Genomic DNA, 27,161 nt, shown 5'->3' on the forward strand with positions numbered 1-27,161 from the left:
CCACACAGGGGTCTTTTGGTGAAAAACATATTGGGACTGGAACTCTCCAGGGCGGTGATAGATGCCTGCCAACAAAGTTTAAATGGCAACAACTTTTGGTTGCGGATCTATCCAGGATCAATGAAATCTAGGGTTTGACGAAAACTCGTCTGGCGAGGAAACAACATGGCTGTATAAATGTACATTCACCAACTGAAGAACACAAAAACAACAGACTGACGTTTCGACGCCCAGTACGGGTGCCTTGTTCACAATGTCATCTGCAAAATTCCTTGCCACGACTGCCAGGCGTGCTACGTAGGCGAGACCGGAAACTTTAAAAGAAGGCTACAGCAGCACCGCAATGATGTAGCCAAAGGACACACGGTTTCCAGTGCCCTAGCAGAGCATCACGAGAAGACTGGTCACAGTATTAACTGGCATTCGGCTTCCATCATCGAAAGAGAGAAGAAAGTATCATCGCGATTGCTTCTCGAATCATTTTGCATGAAATCTACGACTAACACAATAAACCGGACACGGGGCCCCCTCCCTGAGTTGTACGCAAGCGCCTTACGTCTACTGCCGCATATATAATAAAGATCACCATGCATTCGTTCATTGTGAACTAGGCACCCGTACTGGGCGCCGAAACGTCAATCTGTTGTTTTCGTGTTCTTCAGTTGGTGAGTGTACGTTTATACAGCCATATCCAGGATCAAACATTGTAATCTTATCCACGCCAAGCGAAGACGTGGCGAGTAGGCTGCGAGAGATCAGCCAATTAAACATCAGGGGACAACTCACTCCTTAAACGCATACGTGGCCGACCCCGAAGTCGTCCTGCGGGGAATAGTTCACGGAGTACCAGCCGTAACTTCGCAGGCTAAGCTTATGGAGTGCCTGCGTGTTCGGACACAAGGAGTGAAAATTGAGAGAGCAAGAATGTTGGGCTCGTCAAAGACCGCAATAATCACATTCACGCGCCGTGTACTGCCAAGGAGCGTATACATGATGGGAGCCGAGTTAATCTGCTATACCCATACAAGCCAACAGTACAGGTATGCAAGATATGCCTCTTAACCGGACACCGAACAGATGTATGTCCAACTCCAAATGTAAACGCGTGTCCCAAGTGCGGGGCAAGACAATCAACGCTAGGACACCACTACACCCCCAAGTGTGCCATCTGTGACGGGTAACACCCCACGGGAGACAGTCTATGCAAGAAAAAAAGTTGTCGCAGTTTCACCTGAAAGGCGAAGCATCAATTGCGATAGCGAATTTGTAGAGAGCTATACGGAGTAATGATAGTAGCTTTATCAGCTGTATAAACTTCGACATGCAGCAGCACCGGCAACACGCAGAACCGTTGTCGACGCCGTCGGTGTTTTGCCCGTGTTCGCTCAAAATACGTGCGGCGTTGGTGACTGTTGCCGGAGCCTCTGATATAAATAGGCACTTGGTGCCGCAGCTAAACCTCGCCTCCCTTCCCTCCCCCTCCCCCACGGCCTCTCGCGCGTCATAAGAAGGCGCGTTTGCTCTACATATATGGTGATTGTAAAGGAGGAAAGAGACGCTTACTTCTGCAGCCCTTAAGCGAGCACGGATGATGATGATAAGTGGTTCTTGAGGGAAAGGGAAAGGTTGGCGCTATCTTCTGCAGCCCTTGAGGGAGCACGGCTCAGCGCCAAAGCGAGCACGGCGCAGAACGCGCGTTTGTTCTGCGCCGTGCGTTCACTCCCCGTGAAAGCGCGCGTCCCTCGCTCCCTTTCACTCGCACATACAGCGTTCGGCGGCGCGCGGCGATGATTTCATCTCCATTGACGTCATACGGAACCTCACGGCGACGGCGACGGCGACTGCGACGGCGACGCCGACGGCAGAAATCTGCTTTGGAGTGTCCATATAATTGCTATCGCAATAAAAACTTAAAAGCGTTGCTCCTCCCAGAAAATCAAGGATAGAGCAGTCAAAAAAGTGGTCGCAGTTTCACCTGAAAGGCGAAGCATCAATTGCGATAGCAAACTTGTAGAGAGCTATACGGAGTAATGATATTAGCTTTATCAGCTGTATAAACTTGGACATGCAGCAGCATCGGCAACACGCAGAACTGTTGTCGATGCCATCGGCGTTTTGCCCGCGTTCGCTCAAAATGCGTGCGGCGTTGGTGACTGTTGCCGGAGCCTGGGATATAAATAGGCACTTGGTGCCGCAGCTAAACGTCGCCTCCCTTCCCTCCCCCTCCCCCACGGCTTCTCGCGCGTCGGAAGAAGGTGCGTTTGCTCTACATATATGGTGATTGTAAAGGAGAAAAGAGACGCCTACTTCTGCAGCCCTTAAGCGAGCACGGCGCGGAACGCGCGTTTGTTCTCCGCCGTGCGTTCACTCCCCGTGAAAGACGCGCCCCTCCCGCCCTTTCACTCGCACATACAGCGTTCGGCGCGCGGCGACGATTTCTTCTCCAAATGACGTCATACGGAACCTCACGGCGACGGCGACGAATCAGTTAAAAAGCAGAAATATCAGTTATTTTTATCATCGCCATATATCTCACCAGGCTACGGCGACGGCGACGCCGACGGCAGAAATCTGCTTTTGAGTGTCCATATAATTGCTGTCGCAATAAAAAGAGGGGAGACCAACCTCAGTGGACCTGCAATGCCAACTCGGACAGCGAATTCCCTCAACTAGCACTGCACAAGCATCGATGGTTCAGCTCGGAACGGGACGAAGAGCACCAGTCGAGATCAATATCCCAATCCCCATCGAGTTCCAGATCAAGATTTCGATCTATGAACCAGTGGCAAATCTACAACGGCAGCACGATATCTGTCCCCCCCCCCCCCCCCCTGAGTCATCAAGCCGAAAGACACAGGACAAGAGCGGAGGACCCCAGACCAAGACGGGCTCCCTCCAGGCCAATGAAACAAAAGACCCGCAAGCCGCTGGTCGGACAAACAAAAATCAGGTGAGCTGGGCGAGAGTAGTATCTCCCAGTGCTCCAGTAACAGAAAATCCGCAATATAAAAAATATTAGAAGACAATAAGAGGCTGACGCAAGAGGTCAAGCAGCTGAGGAAACAAATGGCCGAGGAGCGTAATGATTTACAGGCACCAATATCTTCATTAGAGAGAAGGCTAGAGGCTAAGCTGCAGCCACCACAATTTCCGAAAGGGATAGCTGGAGGCTGTAGTGAGAGCACAAGCGATACACCATCAGTAAACCGCGTGAATTCAAGGGGAACCGCGACATCGGGTGAAGGAGGGGAAGGGGGGATGGACGAAAGCACCACCACTACCCCGAAAGTAATACTAAACAAAAACGCTGAATTAACGCAGCAAATACAGGCACAGTTACAGGAAAACAGGCAGGGTATCGCTAACGTTAATAAACTTCTACAAGATTTCATGATGGAAATCAAACTTTTTGTCGGAGAGGAATTGAGAACTCAACGACAGTACGTAAACGAAGCCGTGGGAAGTTTGCAGAGGACGATAAACAAGCGCTCTCGCTCGGCCTCCGCGGGCAGGAGCAAACAATCAAAGGCAGAGCGCGATGACACGGAAGCGCCCATACATCATGGCCAAAAATAATTTAAAAAGTGCGGAACAATTAGAGGTCTGGCAGTGGAATTGCCGCAATTTTCACAAGCGCGCAGCTGCACTCCAGAATTATTTATACTCTGCACCAATTCAACCGGACGTAGTATGCTTGCAAGAAATTGGCACCAAAATGGTCAAGCTGCGCGGATACTACGCTCTGCAAAACCCTAACTATCCCCGCATAGCCACGCTGGTGAGCAAGACGATTGCGGCAAAGGCAGAGTATATAGAAAGTATTAAATTCAATCATTAAATAATCAGCCCATAGGGGACGCGAGGATCTCAGACTGGGCGGAACTCAGAAAACGGCATCCCCCACCCGAATCCGTACCGGAATCAATAGGGGCTTGGTCTGAGTACATAAAATCGGCACACGCAAACACAACGAAGAAAATGGCAAGAACCATAGAGGCACCGGCAGTAGATAGGCACCTGTTACGCCTATGGGAGATCAGGCGAAGCTTTCTGAAGCGGTGGAGAAGTCAACGACTGAATAGGAAACTCTTGCGCAGTATCGCGGTTCTAGCAGAGGAAGCAAAAGAATACGCAAGAAAATTGGCAACTGAGGGATGGGTCAGCTTTTGCAGCTCGCTTCTGGGCACACTAAGCACTGCTAAAACCATCCTGAGGAACATCCTTAACCCAGATAAGTCCAAATCCACGACCAACAGAACAATGCAGAAAATCGCGGAAGACTTCCCGGGCACGGATGACAACCTCATAAAGGCTCTCAAGGTCAGATACATTGGCGAGAGTGCAACAACAACAAATTCGACAAATCAAATCAGTTACACGGGATCAAAAAATGAAAACCTAGACGCGCCGATATCAAAGGCGGAGCTCTTTGCGGCAGCCCAGGCGGCCAAAAGGAACACAGCCCCCGGTGAGGACCAGATTACAAATGCCATGATCAGGAACCCTAGTGACAAAGTCATAGAGGACCTTAAAAATAAATTTAATGAACACTATTGGCTTAAAGGGAAGATCCCTGAGAAATGGAAAAAGGCCAAAATTATAACCATTCCAAAACCCGGGAAGAAGCCTTGCCTGCAGGCACTCAGACCCATATCACTGACGTCATGCATTGGAAAGCTCTTCGAACGGGTCATTCACACCAGACTTCAAAATTTCATAGAGGAAAGGGGCCTGTACCCGGCTACCATGCTGGGCTTCCGCAGTCGCCTCTCAACGCAGGACGCTTTCCTCCTGTTACAGGAAGAGGTCCTAAAAGGCGTTCCCATGGGTGGGGAGAATTTGCTGCTTGCTCTCGACCTGAAGGGGGCTTTTGATAATATATCTCACCAGGCTATACTCTCAGAGTTAAATAAATTGGTTGCGGCGAAAACATATTCAACTATATAAGGGCTTTCCTCACAGAGAGGACGGCAACAATTGGCATCTCACAAGTAAAGTCTGAACCTTTGAAAATGCCAAACAAGGGAACGCCTCAGGGAGCCATCATATCTCCTTTGTTGTTTAACATCGCCATGCGTAGACCCGCGCGGGCCTTCGATGGTGTCCCGCAGCTAGGTTACACCCTCTACGCGGATGACATCACTCTATAGGCCCAGCGCGGGTCTCTGGCCAGCAAGGAGCAGACCCTGCAGGAGGCGGCCCTGGGGTGCTATGCAGGATGTGCCGAGTTTCTCGTTCGCACGAGTTTTACCCGAGTTTGCTCGATGGCAGTCAGTGAACGGAGATAGCAAGAAAAGCGCAAGAACAACGGGCCAAAAGAAATGTCGAGATAAAGCCGCGTATGACAACATGAGCGCACCCTGCGCGGCCTTTCAAGCACAGAAGACTGCGCAACGAAACGCGCCAGCGCCGCGTATTGTTATCAACCTATTATCGCAATTTAGCAATACCGTGACTGTCCCGCTGTCTACCTGCACACTTGCGTGAGCCGCTTGACACGCCTTTCTCGGGCGGGTCAAGGACGTGCCTCCTCTTTCGGGCATGATCTTTCTATCCTCCGTCGAATTGGCACATGTGCATTCTTGCACCTACACTTTCCTTCAATCGAGTACTTTAAAATACAACAAATAAAATAACGAACAATTTATTTCTTAAAGTATCGGTTTTTCGTTTTGAATGCTATAAATTTCTGATGACAAACGTAGATCGACCGAATTATTAGATTCTGCACTTTTCTTGCCGTGAGTGGCGACAGTGAGGCGACAGCTAACAAGCGGATACATTCTAGAGGGTCGCACGCACGAGGGAGTTCATACGGTGACAAGTGGCCTGGGGCGCTGCCGTGCTATTCTCGATTAAGTCAGTCATGACCACGGTGTAAGAAGAACAGGTGATCCGACGGAAGCGCGCGGCGTGTCTCGCGCGGCGTGTCTTGGGATGCCGCTAGGTGGCGCACGCGACTAGGAGGCTGGGCGTCGGGGGCCGGGGGCAAACATACCCTGAGCGCGCGCGTTTCAGCTCTTTCAGCCTGCGTTTTTGAGAGCGCCTGTTAGTGTTAATGCTCTCATATTGAGGTTATTATATTTCCCGAAAGCTTAAATAGGTATTTGAGAGTGCCGCTAGGCTTGCTGCATTTTTAAATCAAAAGCGTATATTTTGCTCAAAGCGGTACTAACAGTCCACATTTTTGTTGGAGCAGCTGACAATTCATTTTGCAAGTTACGTTTAGATGACGAGTTGCTATCTGTCGTCACTATGCGCTGCGTCCCCGTTTTCATTTCTGATGCGAAAACAGTGCGTAGGGGAGTACCGCGTACAATGTCCTCCTGAGTGTATATATAAGCGCTTTCGCGTAATGCGGTGAACTGTGCTATCATTGTTCGGTAGACTCAAACGAAAATTTAGTTTGCGCGTTTCCCATACAGGCTCCGTGCATAGTATTGGGTCCATAAAGCACCAATTTAAAGGCTGTTTGTTTCTTATGAAGCATGCGGCACCTTGCATGCGTATATCCTTATACGCATGCTCCTTAATAACATATTCATGATAGAATACGCCGATCGTTTTTCTTGCTTCTTTATTCAAAATTACGAGGCAGCAGAAAAACAAATGAAAGCAACTTGCAAACCAACAGAAAGGAAGTCCATCGATGTATAATATATAGAGGCCGGATCTTTAGGCATTAAAAAAGTGCGTTTTAGGCGCCAAAAATTGGCAGGCACAACAACGTTTTAGGCCTCCAACGCCGTAAATATAGGCAGAATAAATTTTTACATAAATGCAAATAATTTCAAACGAAGACGTGCGCGGCCTATATCTACGATAGTAAAACAAGAAATGTTATTGGCTATGATGGCACGAAGGCGCCAACAGTTGAACATAGCCGTGCAATTGTCCCATAAAACTGCTGGACTAATGACGATCAATTGGCTTCATTCAATAAGCACAATGCTCATATTCATGTTCAATGGCCACTGTACTCGAGCGTCGCATATAGTGAAACAGGCATGATAAAGAATAGTTGAAAGCTGGGAATACTGATTAAAAAAAACGATACTTTATGTCTGCCTGACGCAATTAAATTAAGACACAACAAAAACAGACAAATAACAAATGCAAGAGAGACTACGATTTATTAAGAAATTGGCTTGTTCTTACATGAGGACTGTTAGGTACAACTCTTCGCAATTTCCTCATATAGAATGACATTATCCGAATTATACAGGCCAGACGTCCCAACATTGCGCAATACACTTCCGTCCATTTGAAGTGCACATGTTTGAAGAAATCTGTTTGGGGAGCATGCGGAACGTAGTCTAAGAATAAGAATAAGATTTTTGGATTCAAAATTGTGCCTCTGGTCACTGAGAATGATCTCGTATGCCGAGAAGGAACGCCCGACGGCGGTGAACACATTAAAAAGTAAATTACAAACAAAACAAAAGCCGCGCGCACATCACATTTTTCTTTCTTCTTTTGCTCTTCACTCTCCTTTCCCCTGACGGCTCTCCGCGGTTTCGCATGCGCCAACCGCTCGCGCAATGTCAGCGCGGCGACGTATGCTGGCCGGCGTGTCCCACTTCAATGCTGCTAGCAGTTGTTTTCCTGAAGTTGGTTGAACTAAAGGACTAGGTTGAACCCCATAGAGTTCCGAACAGTCAATGATGCCCGGTAACATGAATAACGGTCTCTAACTGCACTCGAAAGCGAAACTTGAGGCTAAATAATGTTCATATAGGCGCCGATATTGAAAATAGGCATTTATAGGCATTTAGGCACAAACGCCAAAATAGGCACTTATAGGCACTATAAAAACACTATAAAAGCCCTCCTTAACCTCTAATTCATGCTCATATATCAAAGTGGGGCGATAGGAGCGCAAGGAACATAAAAGGCATTTGCCTAAAATCCGGTCTCTAATAATATACGAACCCAGCTGTGACATTATTCCTGGCGAGACGGATTTTCAAAGGGTGTGTTGAAGTTCATGCTGTTGGTGTTACCGTCATGTGATGCTGCACTGAAGTCCTGTATTTTGTGAGGTCTTGCAGACTGCTGAGCTGCTATGGCTAACGTTTCCTTGTCCACACGAGAAGTCTCTTGAGCTCTTAACTCTTGCATCACATATACTTTTGCCTGCGGTTCTTGTAGTTCACTGCCTTCAGGTTTTGATTCGCGCTTGCCTGTTGGAGCTGGAGTCTGTTCTGTGTTGGCTTCGCTATTATGGTTCTGGCCGTCTTCTATTGGCACGTCAGTTGCTAGCTCCAGTAACTCGTGATTCACTACATTTGGCTTTCTGTTTCTTCGTTTTCGCTTGTGCTTTCTGCCTATTGTTCTTTCTTTCGGGAGCGCTTCGCAGGCGTCAGTTGTCATGGAACACAGTTCTTTCTAAGTGTAGTGTGAAGTAGCCGAAAAATGAGTCGGCACAGCATCTCTAGCTAGATAAGGTCTTCGGGTCGTGCTGGCTAAAACAACTCCGTTTTTCATTGCCGTCCATGTTTTTGACACGTACATTGAGTCGAAGTGCTTTTCACATACGTAGTCCCCTGGTCGCAGGACTCGGTCTTCACGTTGTATATCATCCCGCCATGCTTGCAGTCGACTCGTCTCTTTAGGGACACTGAACATACATACTTTGTCTTTGCACGAGTCATATCCACTCTTGCAGTTTGGAACGAAACACATTTTGCCCATAGTCAGGCTAGATCCGTCTCTGCCAGGCAACGTAGCGGTTCAAACGGCAAATCTCTCTTCTTCCCTTTCTTGCAATTAAGCGGATTCGTCCTTTTCCATTATATATACCGCGGGAACACTTTCTTAAGCGCTTACCGAGAACAAGGGTGACTGATTGCTCAACGATAAAGCAAACGTTGCAAAATATTAAGAAAAGATAACTTATCGTCTGCCCGCACCACTTTTCTGCAACTGCTCCCAGGCATTGTCAAACGCCGTCTGCTAGATCCAGCGAAGCGACCGCAATGCCGGAGACATTATGGTCTGTTTTGGCGCCTGAGGGATTTCAATTGGTATAGAGGCACGCAGAAACAGTAAAAAAATAGTTTTAATTATTTTAAACGCACTTTACGTACAGATAGAATTATTTACAGGTTCGAATTTCCCGCTTTTTCAGCCTCCTAACGTGTGCTGCCGTGCAGCGGTGCAGACGTGAAACTCCACCATTAGTGAGACGTGTTGCGCAGCAGCGGTCGCCGTGTCGTCGGATACCCTGTTCTTCTTACACCGTTATCATGACAATGATCTCACCATTCCCTGTCTATTAGGGGAAGGGCAACGCATCGCCGCGGCATGGCTGTTCACCGCAGGTGCTTCACTGATGCTATTAAGGCCGCCGCTTTACCAACGAAAAACGAGACTCTAGTCATAGAGTGGGGAGCAACGGCTGTCGCAGCAAAATAGGTTACGGTACCATGTTTATTTCTGTGCGCGAAGCCCCCGTGGTGCATTGTGAAGAAGAGCGAGCTGCCCAGCGTGAAAATTAATTGCTTTTCATCGCTTACCCAGTGAAGGTGCCTCTGTGCGCATATACGCAGTATTTTGAGTGTGTTGTGCACTCCAAAGTGCTTGCCGATTGTTTGTGCTGAAGCTAACAGCGATCGCAAATGGATATCGTAAAGACACCTCAACAATCGCATTTTGGCAGGTGAGGGCTCTATTGTGCAGTTATGAAATGAGACTTCGAACGCAGGAAGGTGTTGCAACTGCTTAGTGTGCAGTGCTTGTGATGAAGAAATGGCATCGTAATGGGTCTAGAAGAGCGGGCGATGCCCGACGCTGACCGTGTTAGCGACACTACCGCTCCGATACATAGCCGATGACAGATCAGTCATCTCAAATGACAGCCGCGATACGTTGTCGTTGGAAAACGCTACGCACCCCTCAGCATCGTCGTCCACCACGGCGCATCGACACCTTGCAAGTGGCTACAGTGACGTGCCGAAAATTATTTGCTGGGTGCTACGTCGCCACAGTGCAGGCAATGAAACCATGTTGTGGGGCCATCACAGCCCGAGAAGATATACGCGTATGTATAAGCCAGCGATAGTCTGCGCTCAGTACATCACCGTTGACAGTGCGTTGTCCGTGTTTTATCTCGGCGGTCAAGATTGTTGATGCCTCTCTGCTCAGCACCGCGTCGCTATTTCCGAACAATAAGTTGGGCGTGGCTCAACTGTCGTGGGTGCGCGCACAAGAGTTACATCCCTCGCGTGGGGCGTGACCTATGGTTTTAATTGACAGGCGAACTCGTGCCAAACTCGTACATCGCGAAACCCTCCCCGAGTTGAACTCGGGAACATAGCAGCGGCAGCAGCAGCCTGTGTCATCGCATCCAGCGACAGCAAGCGTCAATAGACCGTCTGGACCCGTTCACTTACATGACCAACGTAGAGTTTCAACGTCATTTTCGCCTTTCCAATACGTCAGTGCGCTGGCTGTGTAGCGAGCTAGGCGAAAGCTCTCGTCTGCGGAGGCAGCGGGGCTTTTGGAGCACAGATTGCGGTGACTAGGCTGCAGAGGAAGAGTTCGTGCGATCGCTTCGGCTCTCTCCGGCTTCAAGCGCCGTGCGTCCACCGTGTCCCAGCGCCAATCGGCGTCATCGTAGTACTGGGGCACCTGCAAGCACCTAGGGTTCAAACCGCACCTGTGGTTGGTTGGTCCCATTGTAGTGGTCATATTGTATAGGAAAACTCAAGATGGACGCCAGGCTGCCTTCTGGTGCAACAGGTGCCGAAAGCAGTCTTTGCAGTTACACGGTACCGCTGCACTGTACGGGCAGAGAGGCGAAAGAAGTTACTTCGCCAACACGGACCGCCTAGGCCGTCCGAACGTCCACCTCTCCAGGCGGCAAGTGGTTTGGCTCACGTACAGCGTGAGCAATAGTGTAGATGTGTGGCGGTTGAAGGAGATGACCAGCGACTTGTTTCCTTTATCGAAGCATGCCATCGCCGACGGGAATAACTACGCCCGTGAGGTAATGATGGACGAGCTGCTGGCGCGACCTCCACTCGGGAGCCCCGGGAAGGTAGTGCAATTTGACGAGTGCCTTCTTCGCGACAAGCGAAAGTAGAATCGAAGCCACGTGATGAAGGGCGACAACGTTCCACCGAGCGGCAAACATTACGGCGATGTTAAAAGATCATGCACCATGGGTCTTCGGCATGGTCTGCGCTACCACAGGAGTGCTGCGACTTTTCAAGGTCGACCGACGAGACGAAGCCATTATTGCAGCCAATGTTCAACCAGGGGCCTTAATTCGCAGTAACGCATCGGTCGCTTAGAACTGTATTCCAAATTTAGTGGATGCTAACGAGGCGAGCCTCAATCTGCACTGGGAGACAGTCAACCACACCGTGAAGTTTGTGGGCCCCATCACGAACGTTCAAACGCAAAAACATTGAAATTTATTGTCAGAAAGTGAATCGCCACCTCGTCAGCGGTGGTGACAGGGTAACTGCACCGCTGCTGGAGTCATTCCTGGCATAGATGTGGTGGTAATCAATTGACCGCCACGTACGCTGCTGAGACCATTTCTTGCGTATGTTAGAAGCCACGGATCGCTCGGGCTACCCAGTACAAAGACTCTTTCCTGCGATTGTTAGAAGCAATCGCTCGGCGCTAGCCCGTATGAAGGTGCATCACAAAGTAAAAGAAAATAAAGCGTAGTTTTCTGACCCTTGTATGAGTGCTTTCCGGCATTCGTGAGTGCTTACACGGTAAGCGCGTGGCAGACCACTACTGCGCTAGCAGACGCTCATTCGTCTCGCAGCCTTACTTTAGTGCGAGCACCGAGAGATCTGTTGAAAGACCAATATGAAAACCAGGCGCACACCAATCTGTGCTCGGAAATGGGAGCGCAAGCAGGTAGCGAGCCAAACGAATTCAATCTAGAGGAAAGAGAAGGAGCAACGAGCGATCTGTTCAAAGCCTAGTGCGAAAACCAGCGCACACCGATCTGTGCTCGGAAATGCTAGCGCAAGCACGTAGCGAGCCGCGCCAATTCAATCCAGAGGAAGAAAGAGGAGGGCGAGCGTCCCCTCGTGGTATAACGCGAAACGTATTAAACGGCAAATTAGTCTAATACGCATTAAGCGCACATCTTATAAACTTTAAAATGCTTATAACCCACATTAAGTGACTAATATTATCGTACTAAATACATTTATTTTACAACATGCTTGTGCCTATAATGCACTCGGTGGAACGACAAACAAGTGAAAGAAGGTACGACCATCGACCGTATGATCACGTGAGCCCCAGTTTGTCGACCGCCCATATGGCAACGCCCAAGGGATGATAGCCACCCAGAGTGAATCTAGATAAACCAATAAAACTGGAGGCCTGCTGACGGACAAACTTTGTCTTGATACCATTAGTTCTTTCATCTTGGGGCGTCGCCAGAGCTCGTGAAGATCCCGAGTTTCGCCAAACTAGGCGCATCCTGCATAGCACCCCTGGTCGTAGAAAACTTTGCCAGAGCCAGCGGTCTCAGCTGCGCCCCCGAAAAATCGGAGGTAATCTGTATACATGGAAAACGTTACAAAAGTAACCGAGTAGCACTGACAATTGAGCGAGTTGATACGGATGCATGGCTTCAGAACGGCGCAACAAGGAAGACGAAAAGACGAAAGACGGCGCTTGTGTTCGTGTGTTCTTTCGTCTTTTTTCTCTTCCTTGTTGCGCCGTTCTGAAGCCATGGAAAAGTAACGGACAAATAGAAATCCAAATCCAAAATCAGAAAATTAAAGAGGTCACCGTTGCTCGTATCCTGGGTTTCTTGGTTGAGAGCAACGGTAGGGCAGATTACACAATTTGTCTCCTAAAATCGGTGACCAAACAGGTGGCTAGGATGATTCACAGGATCACCTTCCACAAAAAGGGGATGAAGGAAACCGACACTCTACGTTTAGTGCAGGCGCTCGTAATAAGTAAGGTGACATACAGCTTACTCTTCCACACGCTCAACAAGAGCGAGGAAGGGCAAGTAGACTATCATTAGAGGGACATACAAGGCGGCATTAGGTTTACCGGTAGCCACTGCGAAAGACAGGCTCCTCGGGATCGGCGTGCATAAACGTACGCCGAGCTCAAGGCAGCTACATTAATCTCTCAAAGGAACCGTCTCAGCCAGACGAGGTCGGGAAGAGAGATCCTGATAAGCACGGTCTGTCCACCGCATCCCCAAAACTTGGACGAGGTGCTAGTGGACATGCCAGAATCCGTTCGACGCAATATCTCGGTAGCTCCTATCCCGAAGAATATGGCCAAAGAAAGACATAAGAAAGGAGAGAGGAACGAATAAAATGGGTCCGAAAACTAGTCAGAGGCAATTACAACCTACTCTACGCAGACGCTTCGAGATATAATTGGAAGCCCGCAGTATTTACAGTAATCAATAGCGACAAGAGTAGCATGGTACCAAGCGCCTCCCTGTACACGTCCTCGATCGCCAAGGCCGAGTATTTCGCCATCGCTTTGACAATTAAAGATGGAGAGCGACAAGTGGGGAAGGCCTACATCATCATCATTTCCGATTCCCAGGAGGCGTGCCGACTCTTTACGAACGGCCGCCTGCCATTAAAAATACGCAACTTATTAGGAAGGGAACTAAAAAACACTTATAGGCTGGTCTGGTGCTCGGGACATGCTGGCCTAGAGGGTAACGAAAGGGCGGACGCTGTAGCTCGAGAGCTCACGAACCGAGCGGAGCACCAGCCCCCCCCCCCCCCCCCCCAATAACAACCACCCCACACGACACTGGATGACCTCCGTGGGGATGCAGACAGTGATCCTGCTCGGTTGGATCCACGCGAGATTCTTGCTCATCAGCGAGGCGCACGGCATAAGTATGGCGTCCCCCACAAATGTCTTGAAGTGGAAGACGCAATGGACCTCCGTAGAATTCAAACGGGGGTCTATCCAAATTTATTGCGACTGCACAAAATTTTTCCTACTTTGTACGGGCACGATTGTCCGTGGTGTCGCGACTCGCCACCGACCCTCTACCACGTCTCATGGGGATGTAGTAAAAGGCCAGAGAAAATAAATTCTTTACAAGATAGATATAGACTATAAAGCTCTCCGGAGCAATGGGAGGCACTCCTCGCTAGCTCAGACCCGGAAGTGCAACTAGCGCTTCTGGGCCACGTGCTGCTGGCGGCAGAAGCCAGTGGAGCCCTGGACTTGGGGCCCCACCCATCTAACGCCTAAACCCCTTCCCTTTTACCTCAATAAATGTTAGTCTTCTTCCTCCAACAGACGCTAAAGAAAGATTTTGAAATTAACTCCCATACAGTGCGATACCTGCTGCCGACCTCTGATGACAATGTGCCTTGGGCATGTTTTTTTCTCATGGGAATGCACAGTTTGTGGAAGCCGCGCGAATGATTGACCGCAACACCGTTCCGATTATAACTACAGAGGTAAATTTCATCCAGATGACTGAACACGTAAGGCATGTTTATGATGCACTTGAAGTTCAGCCGGACTGGTACCCCATTTTGGTGAGGTGCTTTGCCTTACCACCCTTTTAAAGCGGAGCAATGTCTTTTCTGGTTTTCTTTGGGTGACTCATTGTGCCCGCGATTCTTTGCCTATGCACAGTTGGTGAGTGTTTTATTGGGTTACATGTTAACATAATAAATACCATGATCGAAAACAAGCGCAGCCATGGTGAAGTGGTTAGAGTACCTGACTTGTCGGCGTCAGGACGTGAGTTCGAATCCTACTTGCGGGTGCTTTGTTTTTTTTTCCTTCAGCTCAGTCACTTTTTATGAGAGTTTAAATGGCTAAATTTGTTATTTCCATCTTTGACGAGCATCGGAAAAAATGACCGTTACTTCCTTGAGGAACATCGGAAAAGAGCAACTGTTAGTCCTCGAAGGAGTAACCGCATGGGAAGTAACAGTTCATCCCCTCTCACTTACCCCATAAATGGTGGAATGGTTGTGGCAAATCATTTCCTCCTCTATAATAGTAACATCAGTACCCCATTTCTTCCTTTTCTTCTTAGAGTGTATTTCATGTTCTGTGATCCCCTTGCGTCTGCCGCAGTGTTCGTGCACCACTGACTTATACCACTAGTTGGGTGTTCTTGAGCACAGCACGCAAAATCGTGCGCTACGCGCTTCAAGACAAACACAACACCTCGCGCTTGAGGCCGTCGCATGAAGTGCGCCGCACAGCAAAAAAATAAATAAAAGAGGCGGCGCCCGTGACGTATGCTTCATGCGATAAGAGCGTACACCTTGGCAGTGGCGCTCCCTAGAGGGCACTGTTAGATACGTACCATTACTGAAACAGAGTTCCCGGTAATGGTTCAAAAAGTTTAACGCTCGGAATTCGTTGTATGTGTGTGTTTTCTCAAAAATAAAGGTAGGACATTAGGCAAAATAATAACAAGAGCTTGCTGGTACATCCCACCACACCGTTTCAATGGGGACGCTCATAGCATGCATCCATCCATCCTCCATCCATCCTCCATCCATCCAATAACTAGCATCCGTCAAGTTCTCCGAGCTCAACCACTCCCCGTCACCTGTCATTGGTGCGCATTGGCACGTCGACCGTGATATCGGTCTCGTCAAACCAGCTGATTATCTACACTTCGTGTGCTGCGCGTGGAGCTTTTGTCTCCCCTCCCGCTTCACTCTTCCCGTAAGTTCAACAGAAGGGTGGCAGGGTTCAAGCTGGTTGACCCAGTCCCGAGAAAAGTTGCTTTGCTACTCTGCAATGCCATTCGACAACCACCCGGGACCTACAGCCAGCTGAGCGCCTACCAGGCGAGGAGGAAGCACCGGACGAAGGCCGCCGTCGAACAGTGGAGCCATTGGAGCGTCGCCATTGGGCGAAAAATACACCACTGGCGCGGGCCCCTACGATTGGAGGAAAATGACGACACCTGAGTGGACTCAACGATTGGCTGAAAATTACGTGACCCCGAGACACCGAAGGTGTTAAAAGAGAGAGACAGATTTAGAAAAGAGTCGGTCTTCTTGCCACGGGCCGCCGCGTCTGAATCGCTGCCGGCCGTAACGATGACTCTTTTACTGTATATTTACTTGTTGTAATCTTGTAAATAATGTAAGTAAACCTTCAAGTTCTCCAAGTCATCCTCAACGTCGCCCAACTCCTGCACTCAACGGCAAGATCTACTAACTGGATGGCAGCGGGTGAGATGGAACCGGCAGCGAACAGGAAACTCAATCACAAGTAACAATATTCCAGCACATAAACGAAACTTGCTATATGGCTTGGTGAGGCGCCTTTTAATAATGCGGGCGATATGAATCTTGACGACCTGCGACGGAGACTGAGTGCAAAAAAAAGTGTTAGCTCAGAGAATGCGCGGCCATTTTCAAGCACGATGAAACGACCAGAATACTGACAAACTCTGTTTTCCAATGAAAATTGTAATTTAATGAAAGAGTACTAATTACTGAAACACTGAGACAGTACAAGAAAAAAAACATGGTCACGGAGGCCCTGAATAAATTACTCTTGTTGTGAGAATTCTCCATGCATGTGATGAGCAAATAAAGAGAAGCTTTTTGTGACCTCCCAGTTGTCACTTTTTATGACATATGCATATCCCGCTAATTTATCACTATCTAACCAATAATTTATTGCAAAATTATCTGCCGAGTAAAATGCATTCAAAAATAAAGCGTGAAAAATATATTGATGGGTACCAAGACGCCGATATGATTTGGGGCATGACGTTCTGGGTTAATTTTCAACAGCTATATTCATCTAACGTGCACCAATGGACGCTCCGCGATTGCTAATGTATTCCGCTAGAGGTATAAAGAACACTAGGCAAAATGTAAGAGTAAAAATAATACAAGACCACGGTAACAGGCTCGTACACTCCCTATGGTCAATATCAGCAGTACCTGCACTGTCTCTTTGTTAAAAATGAGTTAAAGTGACTTACTGATTGTGTACAGATGGCGGACAGGTTTACACGTGCCTTTTCTTATAATTGGTGCGTCATCTGAATATGATATTATTCTAGCATAAAACATGTCGAAAACAATGTCAATGTAGCGAGACTGGACACCGAGTGCCAATCTGCGGAAGAGCTTGTCTTGTTGGGGTGTTCCGATAATGCGCTGGAAGCAGAGTTCCCTCTGGCAACGTTATGTCGATGTTGGTTTGGGCGTTTCGTGAAGTTTGCTGATACGTCAATTTAGGCGAATAAGCCTCTGCGCTGGACTTTGTACGTGAGACAGGCGTAGTTCTACGTGCCAAGTGATTCGTCGCAGTTCTACGCGCCAGATTACCAACACATTGTAATCTGGCCTACAACTAAATGCGCGTTATACACAATATCATCTGCATTTAAATAGCAGTTGCTATAAGTGTCCATTGTGAACAAAAAACCCTTACGCGTATCTAAGCTCCACGTCTTATTCCATTTAATTTCAAATTGTTCATTTGTGTCACCGGTTCAACTATTGTCGCAAAATTCGAGCGATTTGCCAAATGCATGGCTGTTATGTCTAGGCAGTACATTCTTAGGCAAATAAGGGTGAGCGATCACGTTCACGGCAATTCAATCACACCTCATATGAAGAAAGAATTCTAGAACTTCTTATGTCTCTTTATTGGATGCTTTATTCTACCGCTGTCCGGTAAAAGAAACTTCCGCTTTAGAGTCACAAACAAACAATGTTACTCGATTTTGTTAGAAGCAACTTAAGTAGAAGTGTCCGCTTTTTTTGCTCTTTAGTGGAAGTTTTTTTTTTTTCATAACGACAGGTGTTATGCAGAGAAGTCTTTAACTACCAAAAACGTGGTAGGAACCGACACACTATTGCCGAACTTTTTTATTGTTATTGAGCGCAAGAATTTTAGATTTTTGGTACAACTACAATTGGGCTTTCATTTTTCCACTTCATTATTCGCTAAACGCATCCAATCTGTTTGTCCATTACTGAAGTTACAGAGATGACTAAGAAAACACTGTACTCATAAATGCACATTGAAGTATTGAATCTGTACCACATGGCAGTAGCACACCAAATAGATAAATCTGCTCTAAGAACTTAAAAGAAGGCCATCCTGTTCTTTCAAATGCATGAATTTCTATCACATAAATTTATCTTTGGTTTAGACGATATTTGCAGCTAACGCCAAAAAGCATGCTTTGCTTCGGAAGTGAAGCAAAATTGTCCTTCCAATTCAGGCAAATTCTGCGAATTCTACATCTGTGATTTCATTCATCATGCAAGATCAGAAAGCAGGCTCCAAATAAAAAGAAAACTATGATTGTTGGCCGATGCAGATTACAAATTTTTGTCAAAAACACTTTTTATTTGTTCGTCCTTTCAAATAAACGAGTGAACGCTTGGTCTATCCGTCTATGCGTGGATCAAAACATCGAAACCCATTCCCAGCGCTCAAGCAATGCGATAGCGCAGTGTTAATGCTTCTAGTTCAAAACAACCGTGATGTCATAAGCCTAATTCCTAGCGCCACTGGTTGTCAAACCTTTGTTATTCTGCACCATAGAGCGTGTGTTGTGATGTGTAACAGATGTAAGGAATCGGTTACCTATGCTCTGGGCCCTCAAACCTCCTCAAACACACAACACAACCTCGAGGGCAATGCTAATAAAATGGCAAATAGCCCTATGCGAAAAACTGAATTAGCCTTCCTGGTGCAGTGTCTTGCCCCAACCCTCATCACTTATCTCGAAACTTCACTCCCAAATAAATGCGGAACTCGCATGTTTGGACGCACACTTTCCAATGCTACACAATGGTACAGTCGCCACCACTCTTGTGTGGCGCTCGACAACGGTGGCTCCCAGGGCGCTCCAGAGACAGCCAGCAACGTCTAACGGTAGTTGCTAGGCCCAAACGTGCTTTTTGTATCGTTTGGCACTGTCGGGCCATTCTGACAGTCCGAGCGTAAGGGGAAGAACGGTGTCATGTTTATTGCGCAAGGCTTTATATACAAGCCTGGATCGGGAGAGGGCAACACAAAGATCACTTGTACTTATCCGCACGTGTATTACATGCCGTAGCAATATCATGCGATACACTTAGCAGCTACCGCTAGACGTCGGACCCAGCAGCTAGCGTTACACGTTGCTGGCTGCCACCGGAGCGTCCCGGCGGTTGCCGTTCGCCTGCTCTACACAAGGATGACGCCGACTGTACATTAAAAAATAGGCAATTGAGAGATGTTTTCAAGCGCTTAACGAGGTGTTCATGTTTTTAGAATTTTTATTATATTTTATTCTTTAAAGTTTATATCTGCCATCTACCAGTGAATACGTTTGAAAAGTTAGGATATTCTCTCCTGAACTGGAAAAAAAGGAGTAGATAACCAAAACACGCAGAAAGCCCGAGGCAGTATTGATTTTATTGATAGTTGGGATTCTGCGTTTTTTGGTTGTTTGACAGCAGCTATCTAATATCGTCCGGTAATCAAACATAAATTATGAAAAACTATGCTGTAGACCTCAATTACATCGGTATTCACATAGACATTAAAAAGGAAGTACGACCCCTAGATATGCCAAACCACCGCAAACAACCCACTTCATCCTCAAGGAAGTGATGTATTTTACATTGGCGCATATACGAGTGCTCTAGTGTCACTCTTGATTGTGCTTTTCCTTCTATTATATTGGTGTGTGAATGTGCCTGGCCTCTCAGTTATGATGCTTTCTGTTGTAGTATTTGCGCTCAGAGCTTATTTCGCTGCAGTAAGAAAGTGATACCTTTAAATTCGTTATGTTCTTCATTTCCCCTTTCCGTTATATTGAGCGTCATGTTACAACTTTGGCAATATAAAAGAAAATATATAAATACATAGGGTTCAGCTGTTTAGCGCAATATTTCGGCAGGCCGACCAAAAATAATGTCTACTGACCAGTAACTTGTTTTGTTGCATTTTTTCCCTACAGGACTATTAGCGTATATAGAGGTAACTTTAGTACCGATGGAACGCCAGATGTTGTATATGATTATTACTTAGGAACACAACTAAGGAGTAAGTGTTTTTTAACGAATGTCCAGAATGTGTTCTTTAATACCTCAACACCTCAGTGGTGTACAGCCGCCCCACTGTCGAAAATATTATACTGCCAACAACTGTTACTGTCTGTTTGTTACTGTTTGTTTGCTGTATCTTTAAGTAGAATGGCGTCGTGTCGCACGCGCAGGTGGTGCATTTTCCTAACATTTTTACCCCTCCTTTTGGTGGTTGCGTTGTCTCACTGCGTTGTCCGTGACGAAAAGGGCACGAGAGAGTGACAGGGAAAGTTAGGCGGTCGTTGTAGCCTGGTGACCGGAGTTAGGCGAAATGACGCCAGGAATTGGATCCGCAGCAAGTGGCTCAGATTGGTGACCACCAAGTCTCGAAAAAAGTGAAACATACTAGAAACTTTCCATGAAACTGCTTCGTGTTTTGAATGACAGCTGTATCAAAGAAGCAACTAACTCAGGAAGTCATTGTGATGTTTCTTGTAATCCACAGTATCGAATCCCGGCCGGGGCGGCCGCATTTCGATGGAGGCTAAATGCAAAAAAATTACGCGACGTTCCCGTAGGGGAACCCTGAGTAGTAGGCGAAGCAGCCATGATGTCGACAAAAGGTAGTTTTATCAGCTGTATAAACTTGGACATGCCGCAGCACCAGCAACGCGCAGAACTGTTGCGGACGCCATCGGCGTTTTGCCCGCGTTCACGCGGAACGCGCGCGACGTTGGTGACTGTTGCCGGCGCCTCTGGGGCGCCTACCGGCGTGTCTCTAACCTAAGCTGCTTCGCATTATTGCGCGCGGAGCCGCAGGTGTTGCCATTCGTTGCGCAATCCGGAGAGGAAAGGAGCGTCGGAGAGGAGAGGAGGAATGCCGAGAGGAGAGATGAGACAATGCCATTTGATGAGACAAGGAGAGGAGAGGAGGGAGAGGAGGATGTCATTTCGCAGCAGGGGCGCGAGAGATTATAGTTGGAAAGGGTGAAAGATTGGGTTAAAGTGCAGCGCGATAACTGTCTCTCTATAGAGGACAGGGGTGTGGACGCACGGCGGTTGGATGGATGGAGGGAGGGAGGGAGTGACATAGCCCGAGCACACGGGCATCTAAAACGCCCGTGTGCTTGCGTTGTAGTGCACGTTAAACCTAATAGTTCAGTGGAAACCTGCTAGGTGGAGAGAAATAATTAAAGGAAAAATGAGACATCCACCCAAATGTAGCAATTGCTACAAAGCAAACCCATACGGGTTCTTCGAAAGAAAGCCTCGCAGTTGAAGAAAAATTCGTCCTGGTACGGGACTCCAACCCGGGACCACCGCCTTTTTTTCCGGGGCAGCCGCTCTACCATCTGAGCTAACCAGGAGGCTAGAAGATGGCAGGGCGAAGTCGAATTTGTCAACAACTCGAAGCAAAGGCAAGCGTTTGACGCAATAGTTCAGGCGGTGGTACCGGGTTCAAGTCCCGGATAAAGACAAATTTTCTTCAACTGCGAGGCTTTCTTTCGAGGAATCCGTATGAGTTTCCTTTGTAGCAATTGCTACATTTGGGTGGATGTCTCATTTTCCCTTTAAGTGCACGTTAAAGAACCCCAGGTGGTCAAAATTAATCCGGAGCCCTCCAATACAGCGTGCCTCATAATCAGAACTGGTTTTGGTACGTAAAACCCCAGAAAGAAGCAGTAATTGTGCCATGCCTAACAGGCCCAGACAATATCGCAGGCAAGAAGTATTCAAACACAGAAATATCGCTCGCACGGAGCGGCCGCGGCTCTTCCCCACCTGCGACGTCACACGTGCCAGTTTTCGAATAAATTTGACTATGTTAAATAAAGTTAACCTTGATTTCAGCATAATCAGAGGGCACGCTAAATATATATATATATTGATATTGATTGGTTTATTGGCGTTTAATCCCGTTAGGTACAGCGCAAAGAGCACCCGAGCAGTTCCAGCCAAACGCCAGCGCGAGGCAAAACCAGCGACACCGATCCTTTTGTCTTTTTCTCTTCCTCACTTCAGGAGCCATGCGACCACAGCGACGCTCGTGCTAACTTTGTCATTACAATGCCCCAGTGAGACATGTCGGTGGAGACGTGAGAGGTGCGTCGAGACGTCTTAAGAAAACACGACGATGTCATCAAGGAAAATTATAACTGCGCTAAAACGAGACACGAGAACGAAGTGGACAGGACGATCGCAGCTGTCCAGTTCGTTCTCGTGTCTCGTTTTAGCGCAGTTATAATTTTCCTAAATGTCTTACCAACTAGCCCCCCATCAAACGCTTCTCGATGTCATCAAGGTAGCATAGGCAAATGTTCCATTTGAGACTGCGAAGTATGTTATCCATCATGCGCTCGAAAGTTGCGGGCACATTACAGAGCCCGAATGGCATGACGTTAAATTCATATAGCCCATTAGGGGTGACAAACGCTGTCTTCGGTAGATCACATTCGGCCATGGCAACCTGCCATAGCCAGATCGTAGGTCCAATGACGAGAAGTACTCAGCGCCTTGTAACCAACCAAGTGCATCGTCTATTCGGGGTAAAAGGTAGACGTCCTTCCTTGAGACTTTGTTTAGGTGGCGGTAATCGATACAGAAACGAATAGAACCATCTTTTATTCGCACTAGCACAACTGGAGAAGACCACGGACTCTGGGATGGTTGAACGACGCCACGCTCGAGCATGTCATTCACTTGGTCGTTGATTATACGACGCTCCGCCGCGAAAACGCGATACGGGGCGTTGTCTGAGGGGAGAGTGGGACCCGGTGGTGGGAAACACTGTTCGTACGACCCAAGGCGTGTTCTGCACAGTCAAAAGAAGAACGGAAAGTATCTAGGAGAGACAGGAGTTGCTCGCGGTGATCGAGGGAAAGGTTGGCGTCCACGCACGAATCAGACTTCGGTAGCCAATCGGGAGCTTTTCGGAAATGGTGTCATGGCATCGAGCGAAAGTCCAGACGAGGAGCCAGGCACGTCCAAACACTCAGACATGTCAATAGGCTCGACACAGCCGAGGCACTCGTAGCGAAGCAGAGTCAGCGGGTATTGGAACGGGTTGTCCACTAACATAATTGTACTAGCGGCTACGTCAAGAACGGCGAATGGAAGTGCTAGAGATTTGCGGTGACGAAAAACAGATGCAGACGTGAACATTACCGAGGCGTCGGGCGCCGATGGAAACAACAAAGCGACTGGTATTGAAGTGCTGGGTGGCAGATCAGTATCGGCGGCGACAATAATCTTTAAGGGGGCGAGAAAGGCGGCAGGCAGAGTGGTGTTAACGACAGACAGAGCAACTTCGGCACGGGCGCAGTGAATGACGGCACGGTGGCGCGACAGAAAGTCCCATCCCAGGATGGCATCATGGGACAGGAAGGCAGAACAAGGAACTCAATTGTGTAAACTACGTCCTGAATAACGATCCTAGCGGTGTATGCAGCTGAAGGTTCGATGGGCGCCGTGGTGGCAGTACGAATTACAATGTCTGAAAGTGATGTGGTGACCTTCCTAATCTTACGGCAAAGAGTCTCATGTATGAAGGAAACTGCAGCGCCCGTGTCGATGAGTGCGAATGTAGCGGCTCCTTCAACCTTTATTTCTATAATGTTTTGCAGCGATAGCGGAGGTCTTGGGAATTTCTACGAGCGTGCAGCTCTTGCCTCTGAAGTTGCAGCATTTAGTTTCCCTCGTGGGAAGGCCGGCGACGACGCATCGGCGATATCGAACGGCGACGCGGTGATGGTGAACGACGGGTGCTGAAGTTCTGACGACCGGTCCAGAAGTTCGGCGATTGGTTTGAATCCGCATGCTGGTGGGCTGCAGGTACCTGTGGTTCAACGACGACGTCCTGACGCGGCAGGCGACGGCGACAGAAGCGCGCCACATGTCCAGCGATACCGCAAGAGAAGCATATCGGCCGATTGTCCCGCGTGCACCATGGATCTTGTGGCCGGAAGTACTGAGGGGGCATTTGAGGGACAGGGAGAAGCGATGGGCGCGGTGGCCCACCGAGTAGGGCAGAGTCGTTGGTCTGGGACGTGACACGACTTCAGCGTACGTCCAAGGTGCAGCAATCTGAGCTAGTGCAGCAATCTGTTGGACTGGTGGACGGGCCTCTCCAACCTGCTCGCGGATGGCCTGCTGCACGGCCGAGGACAAAGGTTGGACAGGTTCCTGGGTGAGAGGGAGCAGCGAGGGCTGGCAGGCCACCTCTTCACGAATGAAGGCTTTGATCTGAGGTAGCAGAGACCCGTCATCCGCCTGTCCGTGAGCAGTCACCAAACTGGAAAGGGAGGCCACCTAAGGAGCAGTTTGACGGGTGAGCGCTCGTGGCCGGCGTAATTCGTCGAAGCTTTGGCAATATGTGACTACGGCTGCAACGGTGGTAGGATTCTTGGCCATGAGCATCTGAAAAGCGTCGTCATCAATTCCCTTGAGGATTTCTTTATTCTTATTTTCCTCAGTCATCGTTCGGCTCACGCGGTTGCAGAGATCTATGACGTACTCAATGTAACTAGTGAAAGTCTCGCCCGGCTGTTGCGCTCGGTGGCGAAGGCGCTGTTCGGCGCGAAGCTTTCGCACCGCAGGACGGCCAAATACCTCCGCGAATGCAGTCTTAAAGTCATTCCATGTCGCAATGGTTGCTTCATGGTTGCGGAACCAAAGATGAAAAATAACCTTGGTGAGCTTTGTCCGATCGTCCCATTTGTTGTGGTTGCTCACCGGTTCGTACGGCGAAAGCCAGTCGTCGACGTCGGTATCAGCGATGCACTGAACACAGCTGGGTCTCGTTCACGAACGGCACCGAAGGTGACTGGCCCAGTTGACGAAGTGGGTCGCTCACCGGCGTCGTCTGGCATAGTCGTGGGGGTAGCCGAGTGCAGAGTGCGGCTCCGGAGTTCCAGGGTGAGTCGTTAGGATAACCAGCATTTCCACCAAATGATATGGGGTTTATTGGCGTTTAATCCCGTTAGGTCCAGCGCAAAGAGCACCCGAGCAGTTCCAGCCAAACGCCAGCGCGAGGCAACACCAGCGACACCAATCCTTTTGTCTTTCTCTTCACTTCAGGAGCGACGCTTGTGCTAACTTTGTCATTACAATATATATATATATATATATATATATATATATTGTTCAATTTGCGATCTCATAATTCTTCTCTTACTATAACCTACAGTACAATCGCCCCTCACTGTCACGACTAATAGTTCCATTCTTACAATTTCAGTAGAAACAATGCAGCTACACACTGCAGTGCAGACGCAAAGGCATGTTAGGTAAAAGACGTGTAGTCAGCTGGGTTCTCATCTCGCGCTTACGGTGTTGGTGATGATGCTTATTGGCATCGGCATTGGAACTAGGCTGGAACAGATAGGCCCCCAGCCTGCTTCATTTAATCACGTTCTGCTACATCTATCAATATCCAGCCTTTCACCTATCTGATCTCGATCTTAGTTTTCGTATGCAAGACCCCTATCACTGTGCTGTGCCATTACGTAACTCTTCCAGTGGTTCCGGTTCTATCAATTTCTTCCCTGCTTTTCTTCCACCATCACTCTAATCCTTACTCACCTATGTTAAATGCTGACCGGTTAAACTTGCCATCTTTGAATTCTAACAAGACCCACAGTGAGTGTCTCCGTTCCCTACGGGTCTTGCTGTGTCAATACTTTGGATTTTATTACGACGTGCCAAGCCGTTTCCAGGCTTTTTTGCAGCTCACACGTGCATCATTCTGGGGTGCATATTTGCCCCGATATGTTTTAGTGGTCACGTAGCCAATTCTGGCATCAAATAGCAAGGCACGCCACTTTGTGTTACCATACAAATTTTCTATCCTGATTTTTTTTGCTAGTTTTCAAAATGTCCATGGCTTTTTCCTCTGCAACCTCTGCAACCAATTTACCATCTCTGTTTCTCTCACTTTCATTTGTTTTACTCCTGCTTGCATATTTACATATTCAAATACCTTGTATTTGGTTGCCAACTTTCTTGGCCTCTTCCTTGATCCGTGTCCGCGCTTATTGGGTACGAACATTTGTGAATTTAACCCTGCCATATATTTCCCTCGAGATTCCTTAATATTTTTATTGCAATAGCAATTATATGGACACTCCAACGCGGATTTCTGCTGTCGGCGTCGCCAGCCGTGAGGTTCCGTATGACGTCAGCGGCGATGAAATCGTCGCCGTGCTCCGGACGCTGTATGTGTGAGTGAAAGTGCGCGAGGGACGCGCGCTTTCACAGGGAGCGAACGCACGTCGGATAGCAAATGCGCGTTCTGCGCCGTGCTACCTGAGGGGCTGCAGAATTAAGCGTCTCTTTCCTCCTTTAAAATCACCTGAGCAAACGCGACTTCTTCCATCGCGCGAAAGGCTATTGGGGAACGGGAGGCAGGGAGGGGAGGAGAAGTTTAGATGCAGCACCAAATGCGTATTTATATAAAGACTTTGCCAGGCGAGAATGTGGGTAAGATTTCCGACACTGCTCGACGAGTGTCCCATGCATTCTGATCTCGTCGAAAACCTACGAGCCGCCCCCAGAGGCACCAACAAGTCACCAACGCCGAGATTTCCGACGCTGATCGACGAGTGTCCCATTTGATCACGTCGAAAACTTCCGAGCCGCCCCCAGAGGCACCGGCAATAGTCGCCAACACCAAAATTTCTGACGCTGCTCGACGAGTGTCCCATTCTGATCTCGTCGAAAACCTCCGAGCCACCCCCAGAGGCACCGACAACAGCCACCAACGCCGCGCGCGTTCAGTGCGAACGCGGGCAAAACGCCGACGGCGTCGACAACAGCTCTGCGCGTTGCTGGTGCTGCTGCATGTTCAAGCTTATACAGCTGATAAAACTACTATCCTTACTCCGTTTAGCTCCCTACTAATTTGCTATCGCAAGTGATACTTCGCCTTTCCGGTGAAACTGCGACAACTTTTTAAAACCCATCTTGCTCTGAGCTTCTCTGACTTAAAAAAGGTCCATCCAATTTCACCTAGCACTGCCTCACTTGTGGTTTCCCGGGGGTCCCCAAAGCAACTAGGCTCACTGCGCTGTGGTTGTTCTCCTACCGTGTTGCACCTTTTCTCAATTATGGATGTAAGAAGATCAGAACCTAACTGTTACGTTCCAGTCGCCTTTCTATGCA

At 48.4% G+C, this 27,161-nt stretch overlaps 1 long non-coding RNA gene across 1 annotated transcript in view; it reads left to right on the forward strand.

Moving 5' to 3' along the window:
• Nucleotides 1-27,161, forward strand: part of LOC125940342 (uncharacterized) — a 68,413-nt gene that overhangs the window by 4,480 nt on the left and 36,772 nt on the right. The window contains exon 2 of the long non-coding RNA XR_007463560.1: nt 19,937-20,022. This is a non-coding gene — a long non-coding RNA (uncharacterized LOC125940342). The remainder of the gene's footprint in view (nt 1-19,936; nt 20,023-27,161) is intronic.

The sequence above is a fragment of the Dermacentor silvarum genome, chromosome 9, assembly GCF_013339745.2.
Source record: "Dermacentor silvarum isolate Dsil-2018 chromosome 9, BIME_Dsil_1.4, whole genome shotgun sequence".
NCBI lineage: Eukaryota > Metazoa > Arthropoda > Arachnida > Ixodida > Ixodidae > Dermacentor > Dermacentor silvarum.